General features: G+C 53.7%; 1 long non-coding RNA gene across 1 annotated transcript; it reads left to right on the top strand.

Annotated features, from left to right (window-relative positions):
• The first annotated feature begins 9,214 nt into the window (after positions 1 to 9,214).
• On the top strand, positions 9,215 to 12,133 carry LOC112394803 (uncharacterized). Its single transcript, XR_003002217.1, has 3 exons — positions 9,215 to 9,405; positions 10,314 to 10,500; positions 11,006 to 12,133. It is a non-coding gene; the product is annotated as an uncharacterized LOC112394803 (long non-coding RNA).
• Positions 12,134 to 14,824: the final 2,691 nt, after the last annotated feature.

Raw genomic sequence — 14,824 nt, 5'->3', positions numbered from 1 at the left:
GACTAAATAAAATATTTTATTATAAAAAATTTAAATAATGTACAAAAATAGACATAACAGTGCAATGGACCTCATGTACCCATCATCCTAGACACTTAATAATCGAGTTTCAATTCTCTCCCTCATTTTTCTTCTTAGAGTATTTTAAAACAGATCCCAGACATCACATCATTTTATTCATAAATATTTTAGGATGTATCTTTACCAGATAAGGACTTAAAAATATAGCACTACAATACCATTATGACAAAAATGTTACATTTAACCAGAAATAAATCAGAAACTATGTTAAAGGGGACTGAATAATCTTGTTAAAGATTGTGAGACTGGATAAAAGACAAAATTCCACTCTATCCCATTTACATCTACAACATAAGAGTTCAGAAATGTTGAAAGTAAACACTGAAAAAGGATATATTACCTTTAACCAGAAGAAACTTGTACAGATAACAAAAAGCAAAAGGTATTTTACATACACGATAGAGAAAAGTGGGCAAAGTTCTTTCACCAAGAGTTTACACTGCATAGAACTCAGTTGTTTGTCTCAGCTGAGGTGGAAGTGAACCTAACCTCTGCTCCAGGGGAAGAGAGGGGCTTGGGGAGCCCACTGGCCACAGACCCCCCAGCCAGTGAGTGCGGAGGCAGGTCTGGAGGTGAAGGCAAGTACTCCTTCCACACCCCAGATGCTTCCCCAGGCCTGAGGGGCTTCCTGGGAAGGAATGGGCTTGAAATCTACAGAGAAGGTGGGTCTCTGGGCCCCTGTCACAGGTACAACTTGAGGGTCGTTAGAAATGAGGGCAAGAGCAGGAAAGGCACTGGCTCCAGGGTCCCTTAGTTAGTGACACCTGGGAGAGACACAGAGGGGGATGTCATGTCTGCCCCTTGGGATCCGGGTCCATTGAGCACTGGGGTCTTTCCAGGCTGGGGCCACAGTGGGGAGGGGCTGAGGAGGACCTCCATCCCTGCCAGGAAGAGTGTTGTTGCCTTCCCAAGACCCTGATGTCCCAGGAACACGGGGCTCTAAAGCGGCCTCGGGGCACTGTGTTTTAGAGGGGAGCCCCCTGAATGAGGCCTCAGTCTGATCTCACTCTGCTCATTCCAGCAGACAGAGGGGAATCTTATGGAAGAAACATGGCGCACAGGAGATTCAGAATTTATGTTCATCCAGACCTGTCCGGACCCATCTGGGAGGAGAGCAGTGGAGATTGACAGCTAATCCTGGAGGATTCCTATGAGGAGCCTGGTAGGGCCGCCAACCTTCTCACGCTGGCTCGAAGGAGCTGCTGCTCCAGCAACAGGGGTCTGAGCTGAAATTCAGCCGTACTGCCACACAGAAGGACAGAAAGACAGAAACATGCACACAAATTTAGGTTTCTCTCTCTCTCTCTCTCTCTCTCTCTCTCTCTCTCACACACACACACACACACACACACACACAGACAGACAAGCTGGCACTTAGCCACATAAATACACATACACATTTTAATTTCACCCCCTCCCCATCAGGTTTAACTACACACAGACAGACAGAGAGACACACGCACCCAGAGTTACAGTCACAAGCTCAACACACACACGCTGCTGTTCCGACCACCTGCCTTTCCCGGCTTGATCACAGGGGACCAGCCAGGGATGACAGGAGCCAACAGGGCTGGGGCCACTCCTCGCCGAGAACAGTGGGAAGAAACACACTGTCCAGGAAAGCGGGAGGCTGTAAGCTGCGGCCTCGCTGTTCCTGGTGGGCAGACATATGGAACAGGCCACGCTGTTTTGCCCGCCTGAAGAGCCAAGTGCAGTAAGATCTGTCTTCACAGGAGCTGTAGTTAGTCCAGTTAACCGTACCGCCTGTCCGCGATGGGATGTGGAAGGGCAGCTCGTACTGTGGAAAGCACAGGCTTTGGAGCTAAATGGACCAGACCTCTGGCCTGGATTTGATGTTTTCCACCTGCTGAGCCCCAGTCTCCTCATCTGTAAAATGGGGATATCACCCTCATCAGTCGTTGTGAGGATTAAATGAAGTAACATACATAAAGGACAGGGCCTGGGACACAGGAGGTGCTCATTAACTGTTGATTTTTTTTCCCTTCCCAGTTTCTTGCCTTCAAACTACACCTACTCACCTGGGCCTTTAGGGCAAAGAGTGCAGTCAAGGCCATTGACAGGTGGGCCCCTGCTTTGACGATACAGGCGCTGACAGCGTTGTCACCGCTCTTTCCCTCCTACCACTGCTGCACCACCTCCACCCCATGTTCACAGGCCCCCACTCCAGCCCTCTCCCAGATTAAACTCTGTGGTTCAGCTCAGGGCTGGCTGCCTCTGGGAGGGACAGACAAACTGCAGGGCTTCACAGGGGCCAAAACTGACTCACGAGGGAGGGGGCGGGGTGGAAGGCAGACTCTGGCAAGGTCCCCAGAGGTCGCAGGTCGTGGCGGGGAGGGAATGAGATGCTGCCCGTGAAGCTCGGAGCCCAGGGCTTTGCACTCAAGGGACACTGAGTAAACAGTCACTCCAGTTACACTTCGATTCATCCCTCGACTCAACAGTCCTTCTGCACGGGAGTCGCTCTGCACGTGAAGGATCGCTAATTGGTAGCCCACACGCTGGATTTCCTTCCTTTGGCTTGAGCCCAAATATTTCCCATAGAAGGTCAGATTTCTGGTTTCTCTCCAAAAATCAGAAACTCTGGGAGCCCTGATTATGAGCTCCCTCAAGGCAACGACTAAAATACAGCCGGTCCGTTCAGCTGTCCGTGCTCATACGTTTACCTCAGTCCTCACCATTCCCTATTGCCTGCACTGGGCCCTCTTTACTTGTTCACATCCCCTGCCCTGCCCTGTGGATACTTGTGGTGCATGCTTTGCATCAGATTGTTCCCACGTGGGGTAGAAAATGACATTAGATCTGGAAGGACCCTTAAAGGTAATCTCATCCAGTGAATTTAAATCTTTGGGGGCAGATATAAGATCAAACCCCGAGGCATAAACAGAGCTGTCCTGGTTGAAGCAGGACTTGCTATAACCCAGCCCCGTCATGGTTTAGGTGAGGAAACTGAGGCTCGGACTGGAGACATGGCTCCTCCCCAGAGAATTTGTGGCAGAGTCAGAATTGAGCCTTCTGAGCCCCTGCACGGAATTCGATCCCGCCCACCATCTGAGGGCAGGTACCAGGTGAGGAATGGCGAGAGAACACGAGGAAGATGCTGGAACCATGAGGTGGGGAGAGGAGATCACGCAGGATGGCCCAGAAGACAGATTTCCCCAGTCTGGTGCCCAGCACTGCCAAGGACTAGCAGCAATGCTGGGTCATGCAGAACGCACTCACCATGTCTGCTGGCATCGTCATGACGCCTGACCTCATGGTCTAAGAGTGATACACCTTGAACACGACACGTAGGCCCTGGGAGCAGGTGAGAGGCTAAAAGGCTGCATCAGGAAGTTCAAATAAAAGAGGGAAGCTGCTGGATTAATGAGGTTGCACCATCATATGAAAGGGTCACAAGGAGATCCAGATCCTGAGTCAGCCTTGGCGTTAAAAATAAAATTACCGTGTACTTCCATTCAGACTCATCGGTAGCATCTGGTATGATCTGGGCTTCAAATGTGAAAAGCCCCCAAGGCAAACGCATCTGTGATCTCACATGGCAAGCAGTCAGAGGCAAGATCCGCCACAAGGACCCAAGTTCATTTCCTCTCTCTGCTTTGCTGTCTTTTGCCCTCAAGTTGAGCCCCTCATGGTAAAGCTATAATGGACCCAGTTGTCACGTTTTCATGACAGTGTCCAGGGACTGTTTCTTCCCATGCACTTTTTTATCCCTTTTAATCATGGAGGAGCCTTCTCCGGAAGCCCCCTGCAGACTTCCTTTCATCTTTTATTGGCCAGAACTGTGTCACAAGCCCACGCTGAACAGTGACCAGCCAGGAGAATGAGGTCACTACCATTGTCCTGAGGCCCTGGTGCTGGGGGCTGACCACTCGTGAGAGCGGGTACCTGACACCATCTGGTTCTGCTAGGATGGAGGAAGGAGGGACTGGGGGCTTCCAGCAGGGATGCCTACGCCACCTTGTACACCACCTTCCTTCCAGAAACACCCCCAGGTCGGTGGAGCAGGAAGTCGTGTTTACATGCTGTATCCTTGGAATCTCATAAAAAACCACAACACCCTGATCTGAGAAATGGGCATCACCAAAAAGGAAAGCGGTGGGTCCACAGTCCCCAAGCCCAGGGCCTTCTAACGCCCTGTGCGGCAGCACACTCTGCCTCATCCCGCCCCTGAGATGGGGTGGCAGCCAGGGCAGGAGGCTGGTGCGGAGGCAGCAGGGCATGGGGGAGAGGATGCAGCCCAGGGGCCTGGATGGGTCCCCACTCTGCCGCTCACTTAGATGAAACTTCCCTGCTCTCCAGCCTCAGTGACCCCAATCACACAGAGAGGGATCAGACTCTGCAATCTCTAAGGTTCCTGCCAGCTCAAACATCCTTTGATTTAATACCTTCTAAAAGAGGTCTGGGGCCCTCCACAGAAAACAGAAACAAAAATAAAAAAAGAACCCAGTGTGTTTGTGGCTTGTCAGTGCAGAGGCTCCACGACAGGCGTCGGAGGGCTGCGGCTCCACCTATTTGGGGCTCATGATTTCATCGGGAGGCCTGTGCCAGCCCCTGTGGTTTCCCATCTCTCCATCCTGGTCTGTATGACAAAATGACTAAAAATACCGAGCTCCCACAGGCCCGCCACCAGCTAACGCCCTCTCTTGAGTCAATCCCTCTGCAGTTTGAGGTGTACCTCACGACACCAAGGACAGGCCCCACGTGGCAGTTTTGACTCCCAGCAACCTCACTCTGGTCTGGCAGTGTGGGCAGGTGGGAAGGGCCCTGCTGTGCCACCTCCCACTTCCCAGCTGGGTGAGCCTGGCCTGTTGGAAGCCTCTGGGCCTCAGTTTCCTCACCTGGAAGATGGGGGTAATGTTTCCTATGTATAACATTGTTGTGACAATTAAACGAGAGCCTGGGTGGAGAGCTTAACCCAGACCCAGGGCTTGATCCACGTCGTCTCCCGCTTCCCCTGACCCTCCTCTCTGCTCGGTCCCTCTTGGAGGGTTCAGATCCCGGGATGGGTTCCCCTTGCTCTCCCTCCAGATCTGAAGACACCTGGCTGTGTAAAGGAAGCCCCTCCCTCAGTTGCTTCCTGAGCCCGTCTCAGATGAATTGTGTGAGGAGAGAAGGTGATCGCTCCACTGGGGTCTGTACGCACCGTCTCCAGTGCCTGGACGCCTCAGCCTCCCTCCTCCCTGCTGTGGGTTCTGGGAGGCCTGATGGAAACAGAAATTAAAGGTGAAATAAAATGCCCCGTGCACAGCTGGGGGAGTTTGAGAATATCTTCTCAGGCTCCACAAGGAGCCCCGCGGCCTTGGGTTCACGCTTTAACCTCCCAGACTCTGAGTTTTGCCTTCTGCGCAAAGAGAAAAATTAAACCGCCTCCCTTATACGTCCTTAGAGGATGTGAGGATCAGAAGGGGTAAGTCCGGGGCCAGAGCACACATGTGTATTTATTTCGTTACTTACAGCCTGAAGATGGCCTTAAAAAGACTTACACCCCCCCCACCCTCCCCCTGCCACACCAGGTTTGAGATCAAATTAGCTCAACATTTTGTCCATGACATGAATTCAAACAAACGTTCAGAGCACCCAAGGGGCACCAGGCTGGGGCGGGTTGGGACCTGGGGCTGCATCAGGTGTGGGTGACCGCCGTCCACGGTGAGGCCAGGCTGGAAAGTTGCCACTGCTTGCTGCTGCGTTCCCGTCATTGTCCTGGAGGGTGGGACTTGAGAAGCTTTGGGATTCTCACTGGTTCTGGGCCTCTGCGCTGTAGGCTGCCTTAGGAAGCCTGTAATTTGGCAACTCAGGCTCCAAAAGTAGATTCCCGTCCACAGGCACGTGCCCCTCCGCGCTGTCCAGGGCTCTCCACGAGGCCGTCGCTCACCTCACCCGAGTGAAGAGCCTCCGCCGCCCCGCGCTCCCCTGTGCTTTCAGTTTTACGCGCTGCATCTACTAAGCGGGCAGAGTGCTCTTCTAGATGGTGGGCTGTGAAAACACAACAGGAGTCCTGGACCCTCCGCCCATGTTTTCCGCCCCGAAGCAGTCACTCCCAATCTTGTTCCCCGAGGATCTGGGCTGGCCTCTGCGTCTCAGATACATGCGTGCACACCTACTGTTTAATTTTTCCGTGTGGACACTGTCTCCTGACTTCCACCCGCTGCTCCTCAGGGACGTGTGAACCCTTCCCACACCCCTTGGTCCCCGTTGAACTGTGATGAATTTTGCTTAGATCCAGCCACTCTTTATATTATTAAGCCATGGAAACACTTTCTATAGTTGAAAAGTGTGGTGAACTATGACTTATGACTCCTTCTCCTTCTCTGCAGAGTATCGATATCCCTGCAATTAATCACCGTGCTGTTTCATAGCCTGATTCTCCGTGTATTTATCACCAATTCCACTCCAGGCTTTTTGCCAGTTGTCAGAGGGTCTTCCAGAGACATTCAGTTGTGTCTGGGGCTCTCTCGGTTTCATCTTCCCGGAGAAGCCCGTCTCTCCAGCGCTTCCGCACCGCCCTGATCAGGACCTGCCACCCCGTGTCCCGAGCTCAGCTGTTGCCCGGCCTCTGTCTTGGCTTCTGCAGAGCCACTTCCTCTGCTGCTCTTCTGTGTCGGGACACCTGTTTCCTGGGTTCGGTGGCCTCTTCTTTCTTGGATTACTCCTTTTGAGGGACCACATTCTCTAGAGGTTTCCGAGAAGAGAGTTATTGAAGGCTAGTATTTTGAGTTCTTGCGTGTCTGGAAATGTCCTTGTTCTAACTTCTCACCTGACAAAGTGTTTCACTGTTTATAGGATTCTAGATCACAAATCACTATCCCTTGAATTTTGAAGGGTCTTCTAGCTTCCAGGGTCTCTGTAAGAAACCAAATTCGTGCCTCGACTTTTGAATGTGACTTGTTTCCTCTCTCTGGAAGCTGGTAGGATCTTCTCTTGGGCCACAGTAATCTGAAATGTCATGGTGATGGGTCGTGGTGTGGTCTGAATGCACAAGTGAGAACAGACGCTCACCAGGGCTCCTTTCTCCAGAGAGGACATTTCCAGCAGCCCCCTTCCACCCTCAGAGTGAAGACTTAGCCCCCAGGCTTCAGGCAGGGGGCCTGGGGGTATGACCTTAGCATTCAGAGTTCCCACATTAACTTAATCCCGCTGTTTGTGGTGAGACCCCATATCCTCCAATCCAAAGGGTCACTTTTTACGCTTTTCCAGGGTGTAAATCTCCAGTCTTCCCTTGGGGTGGGAATGGGCAGTTGCCCATTAGTGAGGAGTGGAGGGGACCCCAGGACCCACCTCCTTCTTTGGCTACTTTAGATTAATCCTCCTCATTTCAGCCACGCCTTTACTCCGAGTTCTAAAGTTTCCTGATACTCCTAGTTCCTTGAGAATTCTGAGACGCACAACTCTAGTTCTTAGTTTTCTTCCCTGTGGGTTTGAGATTTCACTTTCTGGGATCTGCTAAGTCAGTTCCATTCTTCCACCTGCTTCCCAGCTTCTCAAACCTTGCTGTGGTCTGCTCTCCTGGCGTGCGCACGCGTGCGTGTGTGTGTGTGTGCGTGCGCGTGCATACGTGCATCTCTGTACCGTAGCCCTAGTGAGGTTTTGGGAGAGAGTAAGACTAGATGTTCTTTCTGCCGTCTTTTCCCAGAAGCCTGGTTTCAGTAACATGAGCAAAGTCCAGAGGCCTCAGAGCGTGGAGTTCACGCCATTAACCACACGGTGGTTTTCCTACCACAGAAGGAGTAAAATCCTTTTGAGGCCGGGAAAAGAGTTTGGAGAGAATCTGAGAAAAAATGGGAGTAGCTGTTGTAGATCCTTGAGAAAATCCTGGCAAGAGTGAGGGTGGAAGTGGCAGAGACCCCAGGTAGACTGGGGAGACTTGTGGGACTCTCCGGGGAGAGCGGCCGGTGGATCCCACGCTAGAAAACCTAGTAAAGACAGCCCTGCCTCAGGCTGAGGCCAGTGGGACAGAGGCCGGCCTGGGAGACAGACAGGTAGGATGTAAGCTCCCCAGGAAGATAGGTAACCCTCAGAGAGAGAGGGAAGGGCACCCCAGAATCACAGAGTCATGAAGTTGTCAGCGCTGGGAGGGCCTTTAAGAATTACCTTCTCTGATGTCCCCATTTTAGGAAAGGGGATTCTGGGGCTTGGAGAGGGAAAGGGGCTTGTCCCAGGCCACCCAGTCAGGGCAAGATAGTGTTCCTTCTGCGATGCCTCTAAAGACAGTTGATGGAGAGTCTTAACGGTTTATTCACCCCGAAGTCCTGCCCTTGACCTGACCTGTTCCCTCTGTCCTGATCTGCTCGCCTAGACCTTCCTTGAGGCCTTTTGAATAAAGCTTATCTTTTCCACTGACTGTCCTGAGCTTACCTCGGGGTGGTCATGTGACCATACGAGGGGCTATTTGAAGTGGACATTGAGGTTGGAGGAGGAGTTCACCAGTCAAAGGAGAAAGGACACTCCTGGCAGAGACGGTACCAAGATGCGCAGATGGGTACGCAGAGATGTAAGGGATTTGCTGAATGACAAAATAAAAACACGGCTGCTGAGGAGGGGGCCAGGGCCCCCCTGCACCTGGTGGCAGCCGGGCAGACTTGGATCTCAGATCTCAGTCCTCCCAGCCGCCCAGCGGCGGCAGCCACTGGCTGGTATTTGTGGAACAGCCTCCACTAGGTTGCCAGGGAAACGAGGCATCCTGTCACCACCACTCACCACCACTGGGCCGCCAACACCCACCACACCCAGCTCAGAGGCTTTGGTTGGCCTCTTTGTGCCAGAGTCACATGTACACAAGCTCCTATACTGTGGGTTTGCTCACTGGGGTGAGGGAGCTGCCTGGGGTGAGGCCACTGCCTCTGGTTCCTGAGTGCCACCCACCCATGGCTCTTGGCACTGAGTTCTGAGCAGCTAGCTCCAGGGAGGATTTGGGTGGTTGACTGTCAACACCCATGTGTTAGGGTCCCTGAGCCCCCCTTACCATCCCCTGTTTTGACTGACACCCTCTCCCACCAGGGACACAGACACAGACGGCCTGCCTGGAGTGGTAAGACCAGTGGAAAGTATAACTAGCAGTTGACGCCCAGAGCTGGGAAGCCAAGTGTCCCCCAGTCTCCCCATCCCATGTCTCAGCTCACTGGTCTCTCTGGGGCAACCTGAGCTGCCCAGCAGTCGAGGCCAGGGCAGCAGGATGGGCCAGACCTCGGAGTCTGGAGGCCTGGGTCAAGTCCTGGCCCACTGCTGAGAGCCTGCTTGGCCTCGGACAAGTGGAAGGGCTCCTCTGAATGCCACCCACCACCTGCCACCTCTGGGCTCCAGAAGCAGGTAAGGATCAGAGAAGAGTGGGCAGGAAACCTCCTCCAGGGATGCCTTGGGCTCCTGGAGCAGGACAGGGAGGGTGATTCTAGGGGGAGTTTGGTGACATTTCTAGGAGAAAGTCTCAACTTTGGACAGAATCAGGTTGGGAATGTGGGCCTGCCCTGCTGCCAGGGAGGATGTGCCGGCAAAGTGAGGAGAAACACAAACCCTGCTTCTCTCTAGCTGTCATCCAGGCGAGGGTCCTGTTCCACACCCAGCCTCCCGTCTGTTCAGGAAAGGGGATCGTGGGTGACCTGTGTGAGGCTTGATTATGAGCATGTGTATTCCTAAACCAAATTCAACCCCCCTGCCACGCTGGGAGAAATGCACTGTCAGTACTCCTGGGCCCTCACCCCTACCCTGCAATGTGCAAAATCCCCACTGCTCCTGCTGAGATGTCCACCGGCCCAGCTGCACAGCACAGCCCGAGGCCCCACTGCCTCTGAGCCTGCAGCCTGGCGTCCTGGGCCCTGAGCCCAGCCTCCCTGTGTGCCCCCTTCTGAGGGCGAGGGTCTTCAAGCAGGTTCAGGACCCTACAGTCCTATGACCCTCGCTGGCTCCCACCCCTCCCTGGCCCCTGGGGCCCTCTTTTCTCCACCCTTCTCCAGCAGACTAGGAAACAAAGGACAGGGAGGAGAGGGCTCTGGGGCCTGTAACAAAGGCCTCCAAAGCTTGGGACCTAGGCTGCTGGCTCTTCTGCTGGGGAGGGGGGAGGGGGATAATGCAGGGAGAAGAACCCTTATTTCCGTCCCCAGAAACCCAGAGCCCCTTTCCGTGATGCCACCCGTAAGGCCATGGGATTTAGAGACCTCCACTTGCCTCCTACACTCTCCAGCTCTTTTCTAAATGTTTTTAATGTACCTTTCATCCCACAGAACACATCAAATACGGCGACCACCACGGAGCAAGATGCTCGTCCCTCGCACTCATTAATTTATTCACCAAACATGTACTGGTGCCTGTCGGATGCCAGGCATGGGGAAAACAGAAAATGAGACACGGTCCCTACCCTCAGGGAGCTCCCGGTCTAAATGGGAGACAGGAGAGCCACGGGGGAGCTCGGTGAGCTGAGGAGCAGCAGGCGCGCGCGTACGTGTGCACATGCGTGTACGTGTCTGCATGCGTGTACATGTGTGTACGCATACGTGTGCGCGTGTACACACACATACGTGTGCACATGCGTGTACGTGTGTGTACGCATACGTGTGCGCGCGTGTGTACACACACATACGTGTGCACATGCGTGTACGTGTGTGCGTGGAGAGAAGGTGGATACGTGTTGGGTGCTTGGGGGCCCAGGAGGGCATTGCGGTGCGCTCTGCCCCGGCCCTCTCCGCCTCTTCTCTGAAACAATGGCCTCTGGGGCTTGGCCTGCCGGGAGGCAGGCTGCCCGCGTTCCTCTTCAGCTGCAGGGAGAGGCGGGCTGGGGGTGGAGTGGTGAGGAGGGAGGAGATGGGGAGAAACTGGCCGTTACTGAGCATGTGTCTGAGCCGGCATGTGAAGTGGCTTGTCCTGTTGGTAAGTGGTGGCCAGGATGTAAAGTTTGTCCTCATGCTTTCCTCCACAGCCCCGTTTAGAGGCTACGAGGGCCCAGAGGGTGGAGGACGGAAGGGTGAGAAGATGTACAGCAGGAGGAGGCACAGCCCCTGGGAGAAGGCTGGTCTCCCGGGGAGCCTTCATGCTGCATCCCCAGGGGCCGAGCTGTCTGTGAAGGAGGCTCCTTATCTCCAGGATGAACCCCCTCTGCTCCCCCTTCCTGGGCTAATGAATCCTGGATCCTTTAACTTTTTCCCCCAGGCTCTGTCTCTGCAGCCTGTAAATCACTTTAACATCTATTTCTGCTCCTGGGTTTGCCTGGTCCATCCGATAACTCAAACCTTGAAGAGTTGGCTTTGGCAGATGGCAGCTGGAGTGGAAAGGATGTGCACCAAATTTTCAAATATCTGAGCAACATGTATCATAGCATTTCCCACTGGGAAGGGGCCCCTTCTTACTCTCCTTCTCGCCCCCTCCCAGCCATGCAGGCATTCCCATCATGACATTATTCGCCCAGTTATTCAACAGGCGCTCACTGAACCCATACTCTGTGACCAGGAGGATGAATGAGGCTATGAAGGGGAGACAGAAGAAGCAAATAGCTACTACACAGTAGGATGGGGGCTGGAACAGAGGGACATGGAGGCACCAACAGATGATAGGACAGAAAAGGTGGCAGAGAAGGGGACATTTGAGCTGGGCCTTGAGTGATGAGTAGGAGTTCACCAGACAGACGCAAAGCAGAGAACAGAGTGAGCAAAGCCAGAAAAGCGTGACTGTGTTTGGAAGACACGAGAGTAACCTCGCGTGGCTCCCACTCACGTGTGAGTAAGAGAGGCAGTAAAGCTGAGTTTGCAGAGGCCTTGAGTGTCGTGCTAAGTAAGGGCCATCACTGAGCCCACAGGAAGTCAATCGAAGGGGTTTCGGCAGGAGGACCATGATCGGACTTGCTGCCTGTGACTCCAGCTTGGGTGATGTGCTAACAGGAAGCCCAGGCCGTGCTCCCCGCCTCCCCTTCTCCCCCAGCGTCCACCTCTTTCCACGCTTCTGGGAATTCTGAAAGACCAAGCGCCTTCCTCATCAGCTCTCTTCCCACACTCCTCACCAAACGACAAGAACCAGAAAAATGATAACCACCAGTTATTTATTCAATAAATACTTATTGAGCACCTACTATGTGCCAGGAATGTTTCTAGAAAATCGAGACACAGCAGAGAGCAAAAGAGATAAAAGACTGTGGCCCCCCACGGAGCGTGAGTATACTGCGGGTGAGCTCGGCACAGGACTGCACGGACTAGCCCTCTGACTCGACTCCCAGAAGCCAGGGCCTGGGACCCAGCTAAGCCTGTTGAAGTCCTGACTGCCACTTTCTTCTTGCACGACCTTGGGCGAGTGACCGGGTCCTGCTGCGTCTCAGCTCCCCCCTGTGTAGCATGAGGGGGCCAAAGCCACTTCAGGGCCGTGGGGAGGATTCTCAGGAGCCAGAGCCTGCTCTGGGCCAGGTGCCGGGTGACAGCTTACCTCAGTTCCCCCACTTGGGGCCCTGACAATGTCACCACAGGGCGCTCTCTGGAAAGTCTCCGAGAAGCCGGGGCAGATGGCGTGCAAGGCTACAAGTCTGTCCTCAAGCTCGCGGGAGCTTTGTGTCCCTAGAGACAAAAGCTTGTTCCCGTCACAGAGGCCGCTCCGGCCACCACCCTGTCACCGCAGTGCCTCCACCTTCCTGCCGTGACAGCCCTGCAGAGTGGCCCAGAGGGGCCCGAGTGACCCCTTCCATTTGGACTTTGCTGTGATTTGTCATCCCCCGGTGATGACACGTTCTGCTTGGAAAGGAGATTAGCTGGAAGCACGCATGTTTAGAGGGCAAATCACTTTATTTAAAAACATTCCAGATGCAAAGCAGTTGCAGACAACCGTTGGAGCATCCATGCTCCCCTCAGCCGAGCAGTCTCTGCTCCTAGCAAACCAAGCCGGCCCGGGGTTCTCTGGGTGTGCGTTTGGCTTTATCTCTGATGACACCTCAGGCGGGGGCTTCCCGTAAATCCCTCAGGGCTGAGCCACCTCCATTTACACAGCGGTTCAACGGAAACTCGCAGAGGATGGCTGGTGAACACACACATTCCCGCCCACGCAATGGAGATGCAGAATACACGTTTTTACATGCAGGTGTGCGCTCTGTGTTCGAAAGAACAGTGGACCTGATATAAAAATACCTGGTTTCAAATTTTATCTCCGCCATGACATTTAAGGTCTCTGACAAAAGAGTAAACTCTCTGAGTCTCGGTTTTTGCCTTTGTCAAGTGGGGATGGGAGGGTTGTTGTGTGAAACTGGACAAGATCCCGTATGTGAGGACCCGGCCCAGACTAGCAGTAAGTAAATATCTAGCAAGTTTGTCCCTCCTTGAGCAATTAATCTTCTGGTTTGGGAATTTATTTTAGAAAATATAGGTCTAAATGTGTACTTGATGCATTCACTCATGTCACTCATGTGTCTATTTAGTAAATATTTATCCATCACCTGCTCCGTGATTGGGTATGATCTGGTATCGAGGAAACAGGAAAGGCCTTGTCCTACCTTTGGGGGGTCTCCAGGTCTAGGGAGAGGGCAAGATGAGTGAGCATCTCCTGCCCAGCCCCCTGGGTCCAGCCCACGCTGCCCCTTGGTACAATAGTCCTGAAACGCAAATCTGACCCTGCTCTACATTCAAGTGGTTCCCTGGTGCCTAAGTCCTTGCTGACCTCAGGCCCTGGACCTCTGGTCCCATCGGCCCCGCCAGACCCACATCCTGCCCCCTGCTGCCGCCTCGCCCTGCAGCCTCCAGCAGGACTGCACCTCTGGGGTACACCCGCATCCTTGCCTCCTATTCCCTTTGTCTACTGCCTGCTATTAGTCCTCTGACTGCCCAGCTCCGATGCTCCTTCCCACGTGTCCCTTCCTCTTAGACCCATCACAGGCACAGGTGTCCGGTATTTGTTATTGGCTCTCGTCTTGCCTGGGGGCCTCTCAAGGGCAGGGGCTCTATTTTACTCACTCTGATTCCCCAGGGGATGTCCAGGGACTGGTGCAGGGGCTCAATAAATTCAGCTGTAGCTTTGTTTTAAGAAGCAGGCTTCTTATTTTAAATGCTCCTTATTAGTCAGCAGTTTTGGAAAGAGAACTGGTCCCCCAGAAACGCGTGACCCTCCTACCCAGCCCGAAGTGGGAGGTGGCACTGGGGAGGCCAGGACGCTGCTCAGGACCACAGAGCCACAGGGACATGGGGACATGGGGACGTGGCCAGAAGCCTGGCTGCCCAGAGCACATGCCTCTGCGCCTGCCATTTCCAGTTCTGCTTTCTGCATCTTGCTGCCTGGGCCCTTTTTGGCAAGTCATCTTGGTCATTTCAGAAAGAGGAGGGGGATTTATTTTTGAAAGTGCTCAATGATATTCCCAGAGGCCTGTAGGGAGCGTCTGCAGGAACAGTCAGTGTCATCTGAACCTGCCTCATGCACGGCTCCGCTCCTGTCTTTCCTGCCTGGAAGCCTTTAATAAACAACAACGGGGCTTCCCTGGTGGCGCAGTGGTTGAGAGTCCACCTGCCGGTGCAGGGGACACGGGTTCGTGCCCGGGTCCGGGAAGATCCCACACGCCGCGGAGCGGCTGGGCCCGTGAGCCATGGTCACTGAGCCTGCGCGTCCAGAGCCTGTGCTCCGCCACGGGAGAGGCCACAACAGTGAGAGGCCCGCGTACCGCAAAAAAAAAAAAGAACACTTAAAAAAGAAATAAATCAGGGAAAATATTCTAATAGCAAAATGGACAGAATGTCCAGGGTAAGAAATGTAAATGCCCAGTAAGCACTCAAATAAAACC

Source organism: Neophocaena asiaeorientalis, unplaced genomic scaffold (assembly GCF_003031525.2).
Source record: "Neophocaena asiaeorientalis asiaeorientalis breed wild unplaced genomic scaffold, Neophocaena_asiaeorientalis_V1.1 scaffold396, whole genome shotgun sequence".
Taxonomy (NCBI): domain Eukaryota; kingdom Metazoa; phylum Chordata; class Mammalia; order Artiodactyla; family Phocoenidae; genus Neophocaena; species Neophocaena asiaeorientalis.
Note: the sequence above shows the minus strand (reverse complement) of the source record. Positions and strands in the feature narration are given on the sequence as shown.